Consider the following 20430-nt stretch of genomic DNA (forward strand, 5'->3'; position numbering starts at 1 on the left):
TCTCCTTTGGGACCTAGAGCACCTTCTCTCTCTCCCCTGGGCCCTGCAGCACCTTCTCTCTCTCCTTTGGGACCTAGAGCACCTTCTCTCTCTCCCCTGGGCCCTGCAGCACCTTCTCTCTCTCTCCCCTGGGCCCTGCAGCACCTTCCCTCTCTCCCCTGGGCCCTGCAGCACCTTCTCTCTCTCCTCTGGGCCCTGCAGCACCTTCTCTCTCTCCTTTGGGACCTACAGCACCTTCTCTCTCTCCCCTGGGCCCTGCAGCACCTTCTCTCTCTCCTTTGGGACCTTGAGCACCTTCTCTCTCTCCCCTGGGACCTACAGTACCTTCTCTCTCTCCCCTGGGCCCTGTAGCACCTTCTCTCTCTCCTTTGGGACCTAGAGCACCTTCTCTCTCTCCCCTGGGCCCTGCAGCACCTTCTCTCTCTCCTTTGGGACCTAGAGCACATTCTCTCTCTCCCCTGGGCCCTGCAGCACCTTCTCTCTCTCTCCCCTGGGCCCTGCAGCACCTTCTCTCTCTCCCCTGGGACCTACAGTACCTTCTCTCTCTCTCCCCTGGGCCCTGCAGCACCTTCTCTCTCTCCCCTGGGCCCTGCAGCACCTTCTCTCTCTCCCCTGGGCCCTGCAGCACCTTCTCTCTCTCCCCTGGGCCCTGCAGCACCTTCTCTCTCTCCCCTGGGCCCTGCAGCACCTTCTCTCTCTCCTCTGGGCCCTGCAGCATCTTCTCCCTCTCCTTTGGGACCTACAGCACCTTCTCTCTCTCCCCTGGGCCCTGCAGCACCTTCTCTCTCTCCTTTGGGGCCTAGAGCACCTTCTCTCTCTCCCCTGGGCCCTGCAGCACCTTCTCTCTCTCCTCTGGGCCCTGCAGCACCTTCTCTCTCTCTCCTTTGGGACCTACAGCACCTTCTCTCTCTCCCCTGGGCCCTGCAGCACCTTCTCTGTCTCCTTTGGGACCTTGAGCACCTTCTCTCTCTTCCCTGGGACCTACAGTACCTTCTCTCTCTCCCCTGGGCCCTGTAGCACCTTCTCTCTCTCCTTTGGGACCTAGAGCACCTTCTCTCTCTCCCCTGGGCCCTGCAGCACCTTCTCTCTCTCCTTTGGGACCTAGAGCACCTTCTCTCTCTCCCCTGGGCCCTGCAGCACCTTCTCTCTCTCTCCCCTGGGCCCTGCAGCACCTTCTCTCTCTCCCCTGGGCCCTGCAGCACCTTCTCTCTCTCCTCTGGGCCCTGCAGCACCTTCTCTCTCTCCTTTGGGACCTACAGCACCTTCTCTCTCTCCCCTGGGCCCTGCAGCACCTTCTCTCTCTCCTTTGGGACCTTGAGCACCTTCTCTCTCTCCCCTGGGACCTACAGTACCTTCTCTCTCTCCCCTGGGCCCTGTAGCACCTTCTCTCTCTCCTTTGGGACCTAGAGCACCTTCTCTCTCTCCCCTGGGCCCTGCAGCACCTTCTCTCTCTCCTTTGGGACCTAGAGCACATTCTCTCTCTCCCCTGGGCCCTGCAGCACCTTCTCTCTCTCTCCCCTGGGCCCTGCAGCACCTTCTCTCTCTCCCCTGGGCCCTGCAGCACCTTCTCTCTCTCCCCTGGGCCCTGCAGCACCTTCTCTCTCTCCCCTGGGCCCTGCAGCACCTTCTCTCTCTCCCCTGGGCCCTGCAGCACCTTCTCTCTCTCCCCTGGGTCCTGCAGCGCCTTCTCTCTCTCCCCTGGGCCCTGCAGCACCTTCTCTCTCTCCCCTGGGCCCTGCAGCACCTTCTCTCTCTCCCCTGGGCCCTGCAGCACCTTCTCTCTCTCCCCTTGGCCCTGCAGCACCGTCTCTCTCTCCCCTGGGTCCTGCAGCACCTTCTCTCTCTCCCCTGGGTCCTGCAGCACCTTCTCTCTCTCCCCTGGACCCTGCAGCACTTTCTCTCTCTCCCCCATGTGGTACATGCGTACCTGGTACCCGCATCCGTGGTGCATGTGTCTGTGATTCATGCATGTGTGCATGGTCCATGCATGGATGGTGCATGCGTATGTGGTACTTGCATGGGTGGAAATGTGTGTGTGGTACATGCGTGTGCAGTACATGCGTGTGTGGTATATGTGTGGGACCATGTGTGTGGACCATGTGTGCGGTACATGCACGTGCAGTATGTTCGTGCGCACTACCTGTGTGTGCGATACATGTGTGTGGTTAATGTGTGTGCAGTATATGTGTGTGCCGCACATGCAGGTGTGGTACATGTGTGTGCGGTACATGTGTGTGGTACATATGTGTATGGTACATGTGTGTGGCACATGCATGTGTGGATCATGAGGGTGGGTTCATGCGTGTGCGGTATATGTGTGCTGTACATGTGTTTGTGTGTTACATCTATGTGCGGTACACGTGTATGGTACATATGTGTATGGTACATGCATGTGTGGTACATGTGTGCGGTACAGACATGCATGTTACATGATGTGTGGTGCATGTGTGCGGTACAGGCGTGCGTGTTACATGATGTGTGGTGCATGTGATTGTGGTACATGTGAGTGTGGTACATGTGTGTGTGCTGCATGCATGTGCGGTATGTGTGTGCGGTACATGTGCATGTGGTACATGCCTGTACGGTACATGCATGTATGGTACATGCATGTGCGGTACATGCATGTGAGGTACCTGTGTGTGCGGTATATGCATGTTCAGTACATGCATTTGTGGTATATTCCCAGAGCTGAAGGGGTTGGATTACGAGGAGAGGTTGAGTAGACTGGGACTGTACTCGTTGGAATTTAGAAGGATGAGGGGGGATCTTATAGAAACATATAAAATTATGAAGGGAATAGATAGGATAGATGCGGGCAGGTTGTTTCCACTGGCGGGTGAAAGCAGAACTAGGGGGCATAGCCTCAAAATAAGGGGAAGTAGATTTAGGACTGAGTTTAGGAGGAACTTCTTCACCCAAAGGGTTGTGAATCTATGGAATTCCTTGCCCAGTGAAGCAGTAGAGGCTCCTTCATTAAATGTTTTTAAGATAAAGATAGATAGTTTTTGAAGAATAAAGGGATTAAGGGTTATGGTGTTCGGGCCGGAAAGTGGAGCTGAGTCCACAAAAGATCAGCCATGATCTCATTGAATGGCGGAGAAGGCTCGAGGGGCCAGATGGCCGACTCCTGCTCCTAGTTCTTATGTTCTTATGTTCATGTGTGGTTAAAACGTGTGTGGTACATATGTGCACGTTACATGTGTTTGTGGTTCATGCATGAGGAACTAATCGTCCAGTCCCACATATTCAGCCCTGAACAGCCGATTACTACAGGCAGTGAGGAGAACGGAGACGGAGCTGTTGTTTCTCTGTGTGTTCACCGAGGCACAGCTCAAAATCAGAGACAGGAGGGATCACTGCTGTTATTGATCCACATTAATGACCGAGACTTGGTACAGGGAACAATTGTACAATTTGCAGATGACACAAAGCTTGTGTGCACGGTGAACTCTGAGGGGGATAGTGATAGACTGGTGAAGAATGTAACAGGCAGAGCAGAAACAAATGCTTTTGAAGCTGGTAAGGGCGCAGTGACAGAGATTCCCCAGCAGAGGGAAACCTCACACCATCGTCCAGCTCAAAGGGCTTTGTCACTTTGTGAGTTTCGAGGATCAGCGGGAATGAGGGAAAGGGATTGGGAGATGTTTCCTCTGGAACTGATCAATCATTTTATCACCAGGGACAACCTTCCAACTCTAATATCTTCATTAAACATTAGCACTCATGCCTAAGGCAAGTCAGAATTCCGGATCCCGAACTCCGTTTCCTGTTCCCGATCCCAATGCAGAATTCTTCAACTTGATCAATGTTTGGAATTCCTAATCCTGATTGCTGCTTTTGATCATGATCCGGGGATTCCCGCACTTCCTGACATATCCAGCATTGTTCCTGATTCCGATCCAGGATTTCTTTTCCAGACCAGTATCTGGGATTCCTGATCCCAATTCCAATGTGGGATTCATATACCTGATGCACTATCAACGACCACTAAAGCGGGGTTGTAGTCCAACTGAAGGCTTTAATAAGTTCGATGTTTCCCCCAGCAGCTCAGCTACAGAATGGGGGCTGCTGGGGCGGCACGGGCTCTTATACCCCGCCTAGCAGGGCGGAGCTACCATACATCTTAACCAATAGAAAGCATACAATATCTACCAATGGTGCTCCAGCCTATCAGGCACCGTAATACCTCTACTACCACATTCACCCCCTGTTAAAAAAGAGGGGGTAGTGGCCTGAAACTACAAAACATGGCAACGTAGTATAATACCTCCGTACAGTGTTTAGTAACTATTTACAATTCTGGTAGCTATGTACATTTGGTGTTTTATATTTACAGTTTACAATTTAAAATGAAGCAATCAGTCGATCGGGGGCCCTGGTCGTCCTCTGTGATCGTCGGAGCTTCGGTGGTGACTCCGGTGGAGGCTCGGGCGTCTGTGACTCCGGGAGCGTGGCCTCGATCTCCATGGCAGCTTCGGCACCCCTAGACGGCGCTGGTGGGGAAAACGGTTGACCTGGGAAGGGAGCGCCTGCGGGGGGCGTCGGTGGGTGGGGGGGCCTAGACGGGGCCGGCGGAAGGACCGATCCTCCTGGAAGGTGCACTGGTGGGAGGGAGGGTGGGACTGGTGGCTGGGGTGTGCGTGGGACTCCGGCGGGCGCCAGGTCTCGTAGGGAGACCGTATCTTGTCGGCTGTCGGGGTACGCCACGTAGGCGTACTGGGGGTTAGCGTGGAGAAGATGGACCCTCTCGACCAACGGGTCCGACTTGTGCACCCGCACGTGTTTTCGGAGCAGGATGGGTCCGGGAGCTGCCAGCCAGGTCGGGAGCGAGGTCCCAGAGGAGGACTTCGTGGGGAAGACAAGGAGACGTTCGTGAGGTGTCTAATTGGTGGTGGTACAGAGCAGTGACCGGATGGAGTGGAGGGCCACCGGGAGGACTTCCTGCCAGCGGGAGACGGGGAGATTCCTGGACCGTAGGGCCAGTAGGACGGTCTTCCAGACCGTTCCGTTCTCCCTCTCTACTTGTCCGTTTCCCCGGGGGTTGTAACTGGTCGTCCTGCTCGAGGCGATGCCCTTGCTGAGCAGGAATTGACGCAGTTCGTCGCTCATACAGGAGGACCCCCTATCACTGTGTATGTACGCGGGGAACCCGAACAGTGTAAAGATACCCTGGAGGGCCTTGATGACGGTGGTTGCGGTCATGTCGGGGCAGGGGATGGCGAATGGGAACCGGGAGTACTCGTCAATCACGTTCAGGAAGTACGTGTTGCAGTCGGTGGAGGGGAGGGGGCCTTTGAAGTCCATGCTGAGGCGTTCAAAGGGACGGGAAGCCTTTATCAGATGCGCTCTCTCTGGCCGGTAGAAGTGCGGTTTGCACTCCGCGCAGATCTGGCAGTCCCTGGTGACTGTCCTGACCTCCTCGATGGAGTAGGGCAGGTTGCGGGTCTTGACAAAATGGAAAAAGCGAGTGACCCCCGGGTGGCAGAGGTCCTCGTGGAGGGCTCGGAGGCGGTCCACTTGTGCGATGGCACAAGTGCCGCGGGACAGGGCATCAGGAGGCTGTTCAGCTTCCCCGGACGGTACAAGATCTCGTAGTTGAAGGTGGAGAGTTCGATCCTCCACCGCAAGATCTTGTCGTTCTTTATCTTGCCCCGCTGTGCATTATCGAACATGAAAGCAACCGACCGTTGGTCAGTGAGGAGAGTGAATCTCCTGCCGGCCAGGTAATGCCTCCAGTGTCGCACAGCTTCATCTATGGCCTGGGCCTCCTTTTCGACTGAGGAGTGGCGGATTTCGGAAGCATGGAGGGTACGGGAGAAGAAGGCCATGGCCTGCCCGCTTGGTTGAGGGTGGCCGCCAGAGCTACGTCAGACGCATCGCTCTCGACCTGGAAGGGGAGGGACTCGTCGATGGCGTGAATCGTGTCTGCTTTGATGCGGCTGAAGGCCTGGCGGGCCTCTATCGACAGGGGAAAAGCTGTGGATTGGATCAGGGGTCTGGCTTTGTCTGCGTAGTTGGGGACCCACTGGGTGTAGTAGCTAAAAACCCCTAGGCAACGTTTCAGGGCCTTGGAGCAGTGAGGGAGGAGGAACTCCATAAGGAGTTCCATAGAAGTGATGCGGGGGGATCTTATAGAAACATATAAGATTATGAAGAGAATAGACAGGATAGATGCGGGCAGGTTGTTTCCACTGGCGGGTGAAAGCAGAACTAGGGGGCATAGCCTCAAAATAAGGGGAAGTAGATTTAGGACTGAGTTTAGGAGGAACTTCTTCACCCAAAGGGTTGTGAATCTATGGAATTCCTTGCCCAGTGAAGCAGTTGAGGCTCCTTCTTTAAACGTTTTTAAGATAAAGATAGATAGTTTTTTTGAAGAATAAAGGGATTAAGGGTTATGGTGCTCGGGCAGGAAAGTGGAGCTGAGTCCACAAAAGATCAGCCATGGTCTCATTGAATGGCGGGGCAGGCTCGAGGGGCCCGATGGCCGACACCTGCTCCTAGTTCTTATGTTCTTATGTTAAGGGGGCGCATGCGTTCAGGGTCGGGGCCAGTAACTCCATTTCGCACTACGTAGCCGAGGATGGCTAGACGGTCGGTGCTAAACAAGCATTTATCCTTGTTGTATGTAAGGTTAAGGATCTTTGCGGTCTGGAGGAATTTTCGGAGGTTGGTGTCGTGGTCCTGCTGGTCGTGGCCGCAGATGGTGACATTATCGAGATACGGGAATGTTGCCCGTAAATCGTACCGGTCAGCCATTCGGTCCATCTCGCGCTGGAAGACCGAGACCCCGTTAGTGACACCGAAGGGAACCCTTAAGAAGTGATAGAGCCGCCCATCTGCCTCGAAGGCAGTGTATTTGCGGTCACTAGTGCGGATGGGGAACTGGTGGTGGGCGGACTTAAGATCCACCGTGGAGAAGACCTTGTAATGCGCGATCCTGTTTACCAGGTTGGATATGCGGGGGAGGGGGTACGCGTCCAGCTGCGTAAACCTGTTGATGGTCTGACTGTAGTCGATGACCATCCTATGCTTCTCCCCGGTCTTTACCACCACTGCTTGAGCTCTCCAGGGGCTGTTACTGGCTTCAATGACTCCTTCCCTCAGAAGCCTTTCGACCTCTGACCTAATAAAGATTCGGTCCTGGGCGCTGTACCGCCTGCTCCTGGTGGCAACGGGTTTGCAATCCGGAGTGAGGTTCGCAAACAGGGAAGGCGGATCGACCTTGAGGGTCGCGAGGCCGTAGACAGTGAGGGGGGGTATAGGGCCGCCGAATTTAAAGGTTAGGCTTTGCAAGTTACATTGGAAGTCCAACCCCAGGAGTGTGGCCGCGCAGAGGTGGGGAAGGACGTAGAGACGGAAATTTTTGAACTCCCTTCCCTGGACCATGAGGTTTGCTACACAAAACCCCTTTATCTCCACTGAGTGGGAACCGGAGGCCAGGGAGATTTTTTGATTAATGGGGTGGATGAGGAGAGAACAGCGCCTTACCGTATCTGGGTGTATGAAGCTCTCCGTGCTCCCAGAGTCGATTAGGCAGGACGTCTCGTGCCCGTTGATGAATACGGTCGTGGTAGCAGTTGAGAGTGTTCGAGGTCGGGACTGATCCAGGGTCACCGAGGCTAATCGCAGCAGTTGAGAGTTCTCTTCGGGCAGTGCATGGACAGCCGAGCTGGGGTCCTGGGAGTCCATCCAAGATGGCGACTCCCATTGGTCGCACATGGCTGGGGGTGCACAAAATGGCGGCGCCCATCCCTCCAACGGAAGGAACAAGATGGCGGCGCCCAGGGTCCGCACGTGGCCCTGGAATAGGAAGATGGTGGTGACCGCTGGCCGCACGGGGACCGTGGGGAAGTTTATGATTGTGGTCCGCATTCGCCGCCGGAGACCGCGGCAACCGCACGGGCCTGACATACCCCCACAAAATGGCCCTTTTCACCGCATCCCTTGCAGGTGGATGTGCGGGCCGGGCAGCGCTGGCGGGGGTGCTTGACCTGCCCGCAAAAGTAGCAGCGGGGCCCTTCGGGGTTGCCAGGCCGCCTTGCAGCGCAGGCCTGTGGGGGCATGGGGGGAAGTCTCAGGGTCGGCCGCGGATGGGTTCCACGCTGCCCAGTGGGCAGCCGCACGGTCGGGAACGTAAGCGCGGGCGTTTCTGGAGGCCACGTCCAGGGAGCCTGCAAGGGCCCGTGTCTCCCCGAGACCCAGAGTGTCTTTTTCTAACCGTAATGGCGGATTTGTGAGGATAGCATACCTGCCACGAAAGCGTCCTGGACTAAGAGTGTGTTCAGTTTCTCCCCAACACCAGCAGTGTACGGTAGAATTCTTCCAGCGATTCCCCAGGGGGTGGTCGCCTTGTTGCTAGCAGGTGCCGGGCGTAGACCTGGTTTACCCGGCGAATATAATGTCCTTTTAGCAGCTCTATTGCTGCATCGAAGTCTTCTGCTTCCTCGATGAGTGTGTAAATCTCCGGGCTCACCCTCGAGTGCAGGACTTGCAATTTCTGTTCTCCCCTGGGTGTGTTTTCGGCCGTCCCGAGATATCCTTTAAAACACGCCAGCCAGTGTTTGAAGATTGCTGCTGAGTTCGCCACGTGGGGGCTGAGTTGCAGACACTCCGGCTTGAGTCGGAGCTCCATCCTTTTAAATCTAGCTTATTAAATTGATGCACGATCAATGACCACTAAAGCGAGGTTGTAGTCCAACTGAAGGCTTTAATAAGCTCGATGTTTCCCCCAGCAGCTCAGGTACAGAATGGGGGCTGCTGGGGCGGCACGGGTTCTTATACCCCGCCTAGCAGGGCGGAGCTACCATACATCCTAACCAATAGAAAGCATACAGTTTCCACCAATGGTGCTTTAGCTTATCAGGTAAAACCTCTACTACCACAATACCCAAGCAACATCTGGGGTTCTTGTTCCTGAACCCAGATTGTACCATCTACAGGATGCACTGCAGTAACTCACCAAGGTTCCTTAGACAGCACCTTCCTTTACCGGGATCGACCTGCGTTTGGATTATTTACCTGGGTCTGGACTGTGTTTGGATTATTTACCTGGGTCTGGACTGTGTTTGGATTGTTATCTGGGTCAGGACTGTGTTTGGATTGTTATCTGGGTCAGGACTGTGTTTCGATTGTTTATCTGGGTCGGGTCTGTGATTGGATTAGTTATCTGGGTCGGGTCTGTGTTTGGATTGTTTATCTGGGTCGGGTCTGTGTTTGGATTGTTTATCAAGGCGGGTCTGTGTTTGTATAAGTTATCTGGGTCAGGACTGTGTTTGGATTGTTATCTGGGTCAGGACTGTGTTTGGATTAGTTATCTGGGTCAGGACTGTGTTTCGATTGTTTATCTGGGTCGGGTCTGTGATTGGATTAGTTATCTGGGTCGGGTCTGTGTTTGGATTGTTTATCTGGGTCGGGTCTGTGTTTGGATTGTTTATCAAGGCGGGTCTGTGTTTGTATAAGTTATCTGGGTCAGGGCTGTGTTTGGATTGTTATCTGGGTCAGGACTGTCTGTGGCTTGTTTATCTGGGTCAGGACTGTGTTTGGATTGTTATCTGGGTCAGGACTGTCTGTGGCTTGTTTATTTGGGTCAGGACTGTGTTTGAATTGTTTATCTGTGTCAGGGCTGTGTTTGGATTGTTTATCTGGGTCAGGACTGTGTTTGAATTGTTTATCTGTGTCAGGGCTGTGTTTGGATTGTTTATCTGGGTCGGGTCTGTGTTTGGATTGTTTATCTGGGTCGGGTCTGTGTTTGGATTGTTTATCAAGGCGGGTCTGTGTTTTTATAAGTTATCTGGGTCAGGGCTGTGTTTGGATTGTTATCTGGGTCAGGACTGTCTGTGGCTTGTTTATCTGGGTCAGGACTGTGTTTGAATTGTTTATCTGTGTCAGGGCTGTGTTTGGATTGTTTATCTGGGGTCAGGCCTGTGTTAGGATTGTTTATCTGGGTCAGGGCTGTGTTTGGATTGTTTATCTGGGGTCAGGCCTGTGTTAGGATTGTTTATCTGGGTCAGGGCTGTGTTTGGATTGTTTATCTGGGGTCAGGCCTGTGTTAGGATTGTTTATCTGGGTCAGGGCTGTGTTTGGATTGTTTATCTGGGGTCAGGCCTGTGTTAGGATTGTTTATCTGGGGTCAGGCCTGTGTTAGGATTGTTTATCTGGGGTCAGGCCTGTGTTCGGATTGTTTATCTGGGTCGGGGCTGTGTTTGGATTGTTTATCTGGGGTCAGGCCTGTGTTAGGATTGTTTATCTGGGGTCAGGCCTGTGTTAGGATTGTTTTTCTGGGTCAGGGCTGTGTTTGGATTGTTTTTCTGGGTCAGGGCTGTGTTTCAGGAACTGTTGTGGTTCTCGGTGAGTTAATGAGAGTCAGTTCGAGTGCTGACCCCGCCCCAATGTTGTTTTTAGGTTTCTGTTGTTGAGGTAAGTTTGTGAGTGTGAGACGGACTGAGAGCAAGAAAGGGAGCGACTGAGAGACAATGTTGGAGTGAGAGAGAGAGAGAGATTGAGAGTGAATGAGTGCCTGAGACAGCGAGTGGGTCCACAGGAGACTGAGACGAGTGACTGATGTGAGGAAGGGGGACCCTCGGGGTACTAGGCGGGGAGAGAACGTGAGGGAGAGGCCGATTGAGTGCTGAGTGAAAACAGAGTGTGAGCAAGATACTGAGGGACTGAGAGGAAGTGAGAGAGAGACAGAGAGAGAGAGAGAGAGAGCGAGACAAAGGAAGAGTGTAGAAGACAGAGTGACTGAAGGAGAGACATAGTGAGTGATTCAGAGAAAGTGAGCGAGACTGTGTGGGAGAGAAAGCGAGAGTTCGAGACAGCGGAAGAGAGAGCGAGGGACAGACACACGGGACCGGGGGACCTGTGAACAGAACCGAGGAGGGAAGTGGATTCTGTGAGGAGAAGGTGAGCTGGAAACCATCAACAACGCAATGATCCGGGGTGGCGGGGGCGTGAAGAGGGGCCTCAATCTGACACTGACAGGCCTAACCAGGACTGTACCCCAGTACCGGGGGCTGGTTTAGCTCGCTTGGCTGGGCAGCTGGTTCGTGATGCAGAGCGGAGCCATTGGGTCGCGTTCGATTCCCGCACCGGCTGAGGTTATTGATGACGGCTCCGCCTTCTCAACCTCGTCCCTCGCCCGAGGTGTGGTGACCCTCAGGTTGAATGACCGCCGGTCAGCTCTCCCCCTCACAGGGGAAACAGCCTCTGGTCATCGGGGACTATGGCCACGTCTCCTGTGCCCCGGTGCTATTCGCTGACAGACCTATCGTACCCCAGCGTGAGTTTGCTATTTTAGGTTTTTTCCTCTTGTTGGTTCAGCTCCATGTTTGAACCAATGAGGTCAGGAGCTGAGTGACCCTGACGGAACCCAAACTGAGCGTCCGTGGCCAGGTTATTGCTGAGTAAGTGCCGCTGGATAGCTCTGTTGATGACTCCTCCCGTCACTGTGCTGATGATGGAGAGGAGACTGATAGGGCGGTAATTGGCTGGGTTGGATTTGTCCTGTTTCTTGTGTACAGGACACACCTGGGCAATTTTCCACATTGCCGGGTAGATGTCAGTGTTGTAGCTGTACTGGAACAGCGTGGCTAGGGGTGCGGCAAGTTCTGGAGCACATGTCTTCAGTACTATTGCCGGGATATTGTCAGGGCCCCACAGCCTTTGCCGTATCCAGAGCCTTCAGCCGTTTCTTGGTATCGAGCGGAGTGAATCGTATTGGCTGAAGACGGACATCTGTGATGCTGGGGACCTCCGGAGGAGACCGAGACGGATCATCCACTCGACACTTCCGGCTGAAGATTGTTGCGAATGCCTCAGCCTCGTCTTTTGCACAGATGTGCTGGGCTCCTCCAGCATTGAGGACAGGGGTATTTGTGGAGCCTCCTCCTCCAGCGAGTTGTTTAATTGTCCACCGCCATTCACGGCTGGAAGACATTAAGAATATTGGATTCGATGTATTGGGCATTTTCAGGGTTAAAAGCCTGGGGTTGGAGCGTGTTTAACTGCAGTGGTCATGTTTTCTTATAAAAAATCGTTCTGTTTTGCAAGGCCTGGGTGCTGTTAGCAGCCAGAAGGTGAAATTGACAAAGGAATTGTTTTTCAGTCTGGGCTAATGGACTGCGGTTTGACAGGGGAAGTCCCTGTGGAGTTAGTGTGCTTCGCAGCCTGCAGAGATCATTTATTTTTCAGCTTGGGGAGATGGTCATTGCTGAGTGGAGTTCAGAAAGGCAGAGAGACATTTTGAAAAGTTTTAGAGAGGCTGTTTTTGTGGGGAAACTTTGGAGAGCGGAGTTGAATTCTGAGCTGCCAGATGCTGAGCCCACAATTCCCCCACAGTGAGATAGACTGAGAGCCGGATGTTTATTTTCTTGTTGTTTAATGGGAAATTGAGTAGTTGTGTTTAAGGTGTAAATTGTCAGCCGTTCTTTTGGGAAGTTAAAAAGTTAATCAAAGTTTGTAGTTATAATAAAGTTTTGTTTTAAAAATAACCACTCCCTGTTTCTTCAGAGAGTCTCTCCTGGACTGAAACACTGGGCTGAATTCTCTGAACGTGGGGCTATGTCCCCACTCCAGGAGGAAAACCGGCGCCAACTATTCAGCGTCGACAGCCCCCGAAAGTGAGGAATTCTCCACTTTCTTGGGGCTAGGTTGACGTCGGAGGGGTTGGCGTCGCTCCAGCCAGCGCCGAAGGGCCGTCGCACGTTCGGGCATGCGCAGCTCGGCCGGCGCGGAGGAAAGAAGGCCCCCCCCCACGGAAGCAGCCCACCCGCAGATCGGTAGGCCCCGATCACGGGCCAGACCACCGTGGGGGGACACCCCCCCCCCCCCCCCCCAGGGTCGGATACCCTGCTCGCCCCCCCCCCCCCCCCAGGACCGCCCCCGCACACTTATCTGCCAGGTCGCGCCGTGCGTGAGGTGAGCAATTCACGCCGGTGGGAGTGGCCAAAACTTTACAGCCTTCGGGGCCCGGAGAATCCTTGTGGGGGGGCGGGGGGGGGGGGGGGGGGGGGGGGGGGCCGCGGCCAACGGCCGGAAAATGGCGCCGGAAAATACGGCAGCCGACATCGGGGCGGCGGGGCGGGGTTCGTGCCCCCCTCCCGGGGATTCTCCGACCCGGCGCAGGGCCCGAGAATCCCGGCCGTTGTTTCCGCACAGTCTGAAAAAAAACCTAAATTATTGGGGTTTTGGTCCAGTACCCGAGCAACTGTTAGGGTCTGGTCTGGGATCGGAATAACCACCAGTCACGGCTGGGTGCGGCAGGACTGCAGAGCTGAGATCTGATGCGTTTGTTGTGGAATCGCTTGGCTCTGTCTGTTACTGGCTGCTTCTGCTGCTGGACACACAAGTAATCCTGTGTTGACACCTCATTTTCCGGTCTGTCTGGTGTTGCTCCCGACACGCTCTCCTGCTCGCTTCATTGAACCAGGGTTGATCCCCTGGCTGGGCGGTAATGGTGGGGGATAGGCCGGGCCAGGAGGTTACAGATTGTAGTTGAACACAATTCACCTCATGAAATGAAAATGAAATGAAATGAAAATCGCTTATTGTCACGAGTAGGCTTCAATGAAGTTACTGTGAAAAGCCCCTAGTCGCCACATTCCGGCGCCTGTTCGGGGAGGCTGGTACGGGAATTGAACCGTGCTGCTGGCCTGCCTTGGTCTGCTTTCAAAGCCAGCGATTTAGCCCTGTGCTAAACCAGCCCCTTGGATGCCCAGTCTTCATAGAATCATAGAATTTACAGTGCAAAAGGAGGCCATTCGGCCCATCGAGTCTACACCGGCCCTTGCAAAGAGCACCCTACTCAAGGCCACGTAACAACCCTATCCCCGTAACCCAGTAACCCCCACTTAACCTTTTTTGGACACTAAGGACAATTTGTCACGGCCAATCCACCTAACCCGCACGTCTTTGGACTGTGGGAGGAAACCGGAGCACCCGGAGGAAACCCACGCACACACGGGGAGAATGTGCAGACTCCACACAGATAGTGATCCAAGCCGGGAATCGAACCTGGGACCCTGGAGCTGTGAAGCAACTGTGCTAACCACTGTGCTACCATGCTGCCCTTGAGTCTTGAGTGTAATTGAATTCAAATTCCACCATTGTAATGATGCACTATCACAGATTTCATTGTAACCACACAAGGATTTATTAATTAGAAGGATTGTACACGGCTACACATCTCCTGCCGAAGAGAGTCCTCCACCTCTGGGGTGATACCCACTCTCACTCCCAATTGGTCCACCAAACCAGCCCTTACCGACAGTATTGCGCTTAAAGGGACATGCACCAATGTGGAACTGGGACCGTGATCCCCAATTTACAGAAATCTTCAGCTCGAAGTGTCTAGTGGATGATCCATCTCGATCTCCTCCAGAGGTCCCCAGCAACACAGTCCTTGTGGAGGCAAAGACCCATCTCTCCCATTGAGCACAGTGGTAGTTCCACACAGCACGATGGAGGGGTTCCTCAATGTGAAGACGGGACTTTGTCTCCGCAAGGACTGTGCGGCGGTAACTTCTACCGATCCTGTCATGGACAGATCCCTCTGCAGCAGGCAGCTTGGTGAGGATGAGGTCTGTGGTAGTAGAGGTATTACAGTACCTGGTAATGCTGGAACACCTTTGGTAGAAATTGTATGCTTCCTATTGGTCAAGCTGTATTGTAGCTCCGCCCTGCTAGGCGGGGTATAAGAGCCCGTGCCGCCCCAGCAGCCCCCATTCTGTACCTGAGCTGCTGGGGGAAACATCTCGCTTATTAAAGCCTTCAGTTGGACTCCAACCTCGCTTTAGTGATCATTGATCGTGCATCAATTTAATAAGCTCGATTTTAAAGGATGGAGCTCCGACTCAAGCCGGAGTGTCTGCAACTCAGCCCCCACGCGGCGAACTCAGTGGCAATCTTCAAGCACTGGCTGGCGTGTTTTAAAGGATATCTCGGAACGGCCGAAAACACACCCACTGGAGAACAGAAATTGCAAGCCCTGCACTCGAGGGTGAGCCGGGAGATTTACACCCTCATCGAGGACGCGGAAGACTTCGATGCAGCAATAGAGCTGCTAAAAGGACATTATATTCGCCCGGTAAACCAGGTCTACGCCCGACATCTGCTAGCAACGAGGCGACAAATACTGGGGAATCGCTGGAAGAATTCTACCGTGCGCTCCTGGTGTTGGGGAGAAACTGCAGCTGCCCGCAAGTTTCGTCGAGCGAACACACGGGTCCGGGACGCTTTCGTGGCAGGTATGCTGTCCTCCCAAATCCGCCAGCGATTGCTGGAAAAAGACACCCGAGGCCTCAAGGAGTCACGGGCCCTTGCAGGCTCCCTGGACGTGGCCTCCAGGAACGCCTGCGCTTACGTTCCCGACCGCGCGGCTGCCCGCTGGGCAACGTGCAACCCCTCCGCAGCTGGCCCCGAGACATCCCCCAGCCCCCCACAGGCCTGCGCTGCAAGGCGGCCTGGCAACCCCGGGGGGCCCCGCTGCTACTTTTGCGGGCAGGCCAAGCACCCCCGGCAGCGCTGCCCGGCCCGCGCATCCACCTGCAGGGGATGCGGTAAAAAGGGCCACTTTGTGATGGTATGCCAGGCCCGGGCGGTCGCCGCGGTCTCCGGCGGTGAATGCGGACCGCCACCACAAACCTCTCCACGGTCCCCGTGCGGCCAGCGGTCGCCGCCATCTTCCTACTCCAGGGCCACGTGCGGTCCCCGGGCGCCGCTATCGTGTCCTGCGGACGCCACGTTAGATGGATGGGCGCCGCCATTTTGTGCACCCCCAGGATTACTAGTCCTGTGGATCTGTCTGGTGGATCACCATTCCAATGGCTTACCAGTCCAACGTGCTACTAGTCAAGCGGATTACCAGTCCAACGTGTTACTAGTCAAGCGGATTACCAGTCCAACGTGTTACTAGTCAAGCGGATTACCAGTCCAACGTGTTACTAGTCCAGCGGATTACCAGTCCAGCAGATTACAAGCTCAGTGGCACGCCGAGTGGATTAAAGTGCCCGGTGTTTCGTTACAGGGACTGCACTTTCTTCAATAAGGATGTCTGTCACAGTTGGTACTCTCCCATATGTAGACAAGATTAGAAGATACAGTTAGCCCTTCCACCATCTCCAATCCCACCTCCATTAGCAAACCATCTGGAGCAGGCGACTGATCCACTCTCACCACAGCCGGAATTCCCGGTAAATCCTGCCCATCCGTGACCTCCACTATCCCCACTTCCTGTCAGCATCAGTAAGTACTGATATAAAATACTCACAGTTTTCCACCCTTGCTCTTCACTATTTACTTGATGGTTAAAGATGATAGATTCTCTTCAATATTAACAGTCATGCTACTCTCATCCGCTCTCGTTTTGCAAGTCTTATTTTCCTTTTCACTTCCCCTCTCAACTCTTGTACCTGACCTGGTTGTCACTTGACGAATTCGCCTGGTGTACATCGTCCACTCTCTTTATTGTTTATCACATTCTGTATCTCCCTCGTCATCCAGCGTGTCCTGGATTTGGTCCCCTAACCTTCGACCTTCTTGAGGTGACCCCTGCCCGTGCCTGAAACATCTGATTGAGGATCACCCAGTGTTTCTGTTACAGTTTTGTCATGTCAGTCTCTGATTGCATTTCACTCTGGCTAGGTCCCCTCTCATCACATCAAAATTAACCCTCTTCCAACTTAAAAGATTGACTTTAGATTGTTCCATGCTCTTCATTACTGATCAAAACATGATAATATGATCACTCTCCCACATGTTCCCCGCAGGCACTTGATCCACTCGCTCTTCGCCATTATTCATCCAAACGTTATGGTAATATGATCACTCTTACCCATGTGTTCCCAACAGACACTTGATCCACTTGCTCTTCTCCATTATTCTTCCACGTGCCAGTGAGGCTAGAAATAGGAGGATAGTACAGTTCAACACCTGATTAAACAGCTGGTGTAGGAGGGGGGGTTTCAGATTTCTGGACCATTGGGATCTGTTCCGGGGCAGGTGGGACCTGTATAAGAAGGACGGGTTGCATCAAAACTGGAGGGGCACTGATATCCTGGCTGGGAGGTTTGCTAGAGTCACTCGGGAGGATTTAAACTAGTTTGGCAGGGGGGTGGGAACCAGAGCAAAGATGAATTAAGGGGAACTAGAGACTAGGGCCAGTCAGACTGAGACAGGGTGTGGTTGCTGATCAAAGAGGGTCTGGTGAAAGGGGAGACACGGTGCGAAGGGCAGGAAAGATAAATGAGGTGTTCAAGACCTTCTATGAGGAGGTTCTATGACTGTATAGGTCTCAACCCCCAGAGGGAGAGGAGGGGATGCGGCAGTTCCTGGACCAATTGAGGTTCCCGAAAGTGGAGGAGCAGGAGATGGCAGGCCTGGGGGCACCGATTGAGGTGGACGAGGTTATTAAGGGACTGGGAAGCATGCAAGCAGGGAAGGCCCCGGGGCCAGACGGGTTCCCGGTGGAATTCTACAGAAAATATGTGGACTTGTTGGCCCCGTTGATGGCGAGGACATTTAATGAGGCCAGGAAAGGGGGGACTCTACCCCCGACGATGTCGGAGGCGACGATATCACTAATTTTGAAGAGGGACAAAGATCCGTTGCAGTGCGGGTCCTATAGACCCATTTCATTATTGAACGTGGATGCCAAATTGTTGGCAAAGGTACTGGCATCGAGGATAGAGGACTGTGTCCCGGGGGTGGTGCACGAAGACCAGACAGGGTTCGTAAAAGGGAGACAACTGAATGTTAACGTGCAACGACTATTAGGGGTGATAATGATGCCCCCAGTGGAGGGGGAGGCAGAGATAGTGGCGGCAATGGACGCAGAGAAGGCATTTGATAGGGTGGAGTGGGAGTATTTATGGGAAGTGTTAAGGAGGTTTGGGTTTGGGAACGGGTTTATTAGCTGGGTTAGACTTCTTTATGGGGCTCCAACGGCAAGCGTAGTTACAGGTCGACATAGATCGGGGTATTTCCGACTATATAGGGGAACAAGACAGGGATGCCCGCTGTCTCCATTGTTGTTCGTGTTGGCAATTGAACCTCTGGCCATGGCATTGAGAGACTCCAGGAAATGGAGAGGGGTGATTAGAGGGGGAGAAGAACACCGAGTCTCGTTATACGCGGATGACCTATTGCTATACGTGTCGGACCCAGCGGGGGGGATGATAGAGGTTATGCGAATTTTGAGGGGGTTCGGGGAATTTTCGGGGTATAGGTTAAACATGGGGAAGAGTGAATTATTTGTGATACATCCAGGGGACCAGAGTAGAGAGATAGAAGGCTTACCGCTAAGGAAAGTGGAAAGAAACTTCCGATACCTGGGGATTCAGATCGCTAGGAGCTGGGGAACCTTGCACAGACTTAATCTGACACGGTTGGTAGAACAAATGGAGGAGGACTTCACGAGGTGGGACATGCAGCCTCTATCGCTGGCGGGCAGGGTGCAAGCAATTAAGATGATGGTCCTCCCGAGGTTCTTATTTGTATTTCAATGTCTCCCTATTTTAATCACCAAGACCTTTTTTAATAAAATAGATAGGAGCATCACGAGCTTCGTGTGGGCAGGGAAAGTTCCGAGAGTAAGGAGGGGGTTCCTTCAGCGTAGTAGGGACAGAGGAGGACTGGCACTACCGAACTTGGGCGATTACTATTGGGCCGCCAATGTGGCAATGATACGTAAATGGATGATGGAGGGTGAGGGAGCGGCGTGGAAAAGACTGGAGAGAAAGTCCTGTAAAGGGCCGAGTTTCGAGGCGCTGGTGATGGCGCCGCTACCGTTCTCACCTAAAAAGTTTACCACGAACCCGGTGGTGGCGGCAACATTGAATATCTGGGGACAGTGGAGGCGACAGAGAGGGGTGCGGGGAGCCCTGGTGGGGTCCCCAATCAGGAACAACCATAGGTTCGCCCCAGGAAGAATGGATGGAGGATTTCAGAGCTGGTACCAGTTGGGAATTAGGAGGGTGGGAGATTTATTTATAGATGGGACTTTTGCGAGCTTGGGAGCATTGGAGGAAAAGTATAAGTTACCCCGGGGAAATTTCTTGAGATATATGCAGGTGAGGGCGTTTACTAGACAACAGGTGAGGGAATTTCCGCGGCTCCCGACACAGGGGATACAGGACAGGGTGCTTTCAGGGGTGTGGGTCGGAGAGGGCAAGGTGTCAGAGATTTACCGAGAGATGAGGGAAGAGGGGGAGGAGTCGGTGGGCGAACTAAAAGGAAAGTGGGAAGAAGAATTAGGGGAGGAGATAGAGGAGGGTATGTGGGCTGATGCCCTAAGCAGGGTAAATTCCTCTTCCTCATGCGCCAGGCTTAGCCTGATTCAATTCAAGGTGCTACATAGAGCACACGTAACGGGAGCAAGATTGAGCAGGTTCTTTGGAGTGGAGGACAAATGTGGGAGGTGTGGCGGGAGCCCGGCAAACCACGCACATATGTTTTGGGCATGCCCGGCACTGGAAGGGTATTGGAAGGGAGTGACGGGAGTGATTTCGCGGGTGGTGAAGGCCCGGGTCAAACCAGGCTGGGGGCTAGCTCTATTTGGAGTTGCGGATGAGCCGGGAGTGCAGGAGGCGAAAGAGGCCGATGTCGTGGCCTTTGCGTCCCTAGTAGCCCGGCGCAGGATCCTACTCATGTGGAAGGAGGCGAAACCCCCCGGACTGGAGGCCTGGGTAAACGATATGGCGGGGTTCATTAAACTGGAGCAGATAAAGTTTGCCCTGAGAGGATCGGCTCAAGGGTTCACCAGGCGGTGGCAGCCATTTCTCGACTACCTAGGGGAACGTTAGAGGGAAGACCGATGACCAGCAGCAACCCGGGGGGGGGGGGGGGGAGGGCGGGAGGGGGGGTTAGTTTAGTTTAGGTCAATAGACAATGGGGTTTTGTTACCTGTGCATTGTTAAACATTTCTGTTTTGTTATTGTTTCGTTTGCTTTGTAAGAGGGAAAAATTGTTGTTTGGAAAAGAATTTCAATAAAATATATTTTTTTTAAAAAGAGGGTCTGGTGGTCTGAAGGGCATTTGTTTCAATGTGAGAAGTGTAACCGGTAAGGGGGAATTGAGAGCTTGGATTGGTACTCGGAATTCTGATGATGTTGCCATTTCGGAGACTTGGTTAAGGGAAGGACAGGATTGGCAGCTAAACATTCCAGGATACAGATGTTTCAGGCGGGATAGAGGGGGATGTAAAAGGGGTGGCGGAGTTGCGCTACTGGTTAAGGAGAATATCGCAGCTGTACTCCGGGACGACACCTTGGAGGGTTCAGGCAGCGAGGCAATATGGGCAGCACGGTAGCATAGTGATTAGCACAATTGCTTCACAGCTCCAGGGTCCCAGGTTCGATTCCAGCTTGGGTCACTGTCTGTGTGGAGTCTGCACGTTCTCCCCGTGTCTGCGTGGGTTTCCTCCGGGTGCTCCGGTTT

At 53.6% G+C, this 20430-nt stretch overlaps 1 protein-coding gene across 2 annotated transcripts in view; it reads left to right on the plus strand.

Moving 5' to 3' along the window:
- The first annotated feature begins 10394 nt into the window (after nucleotides 1–10394).
- Nucleotides 10395–20430, plus strand: part of LOC140411243 (protein LBH-like) — a 29156-nt gene continuing 19120 nt past the window's right edge. Inside the window, exon 1 of one of the 2 annotated variants that reach the window (XM_072500356.1) lies at nucleotides 10395–10416. The gene's annotated coding sequence lies outside the window, so the exon portion shown is untranslated. The other variant, XM_072500355.1, reaches the window with a different exon arrangement.

This window comes from Scyliorhinus torazame, chromosome 4 (assembly GCF_047496885.1).
Source record: "Scyliorhinus torazame isolate Kashiwa2021f chromosome 4, sScyTor2.1, whole genome shotgun sequence".
Taxonomy (NCBI): Eukaryota; Metazoa; Chordata; class Chondrichthyes; order Carcharhiniformes; family Scyliorhinidae; genus Scyliorhinus; species Scyliorhinus torazame.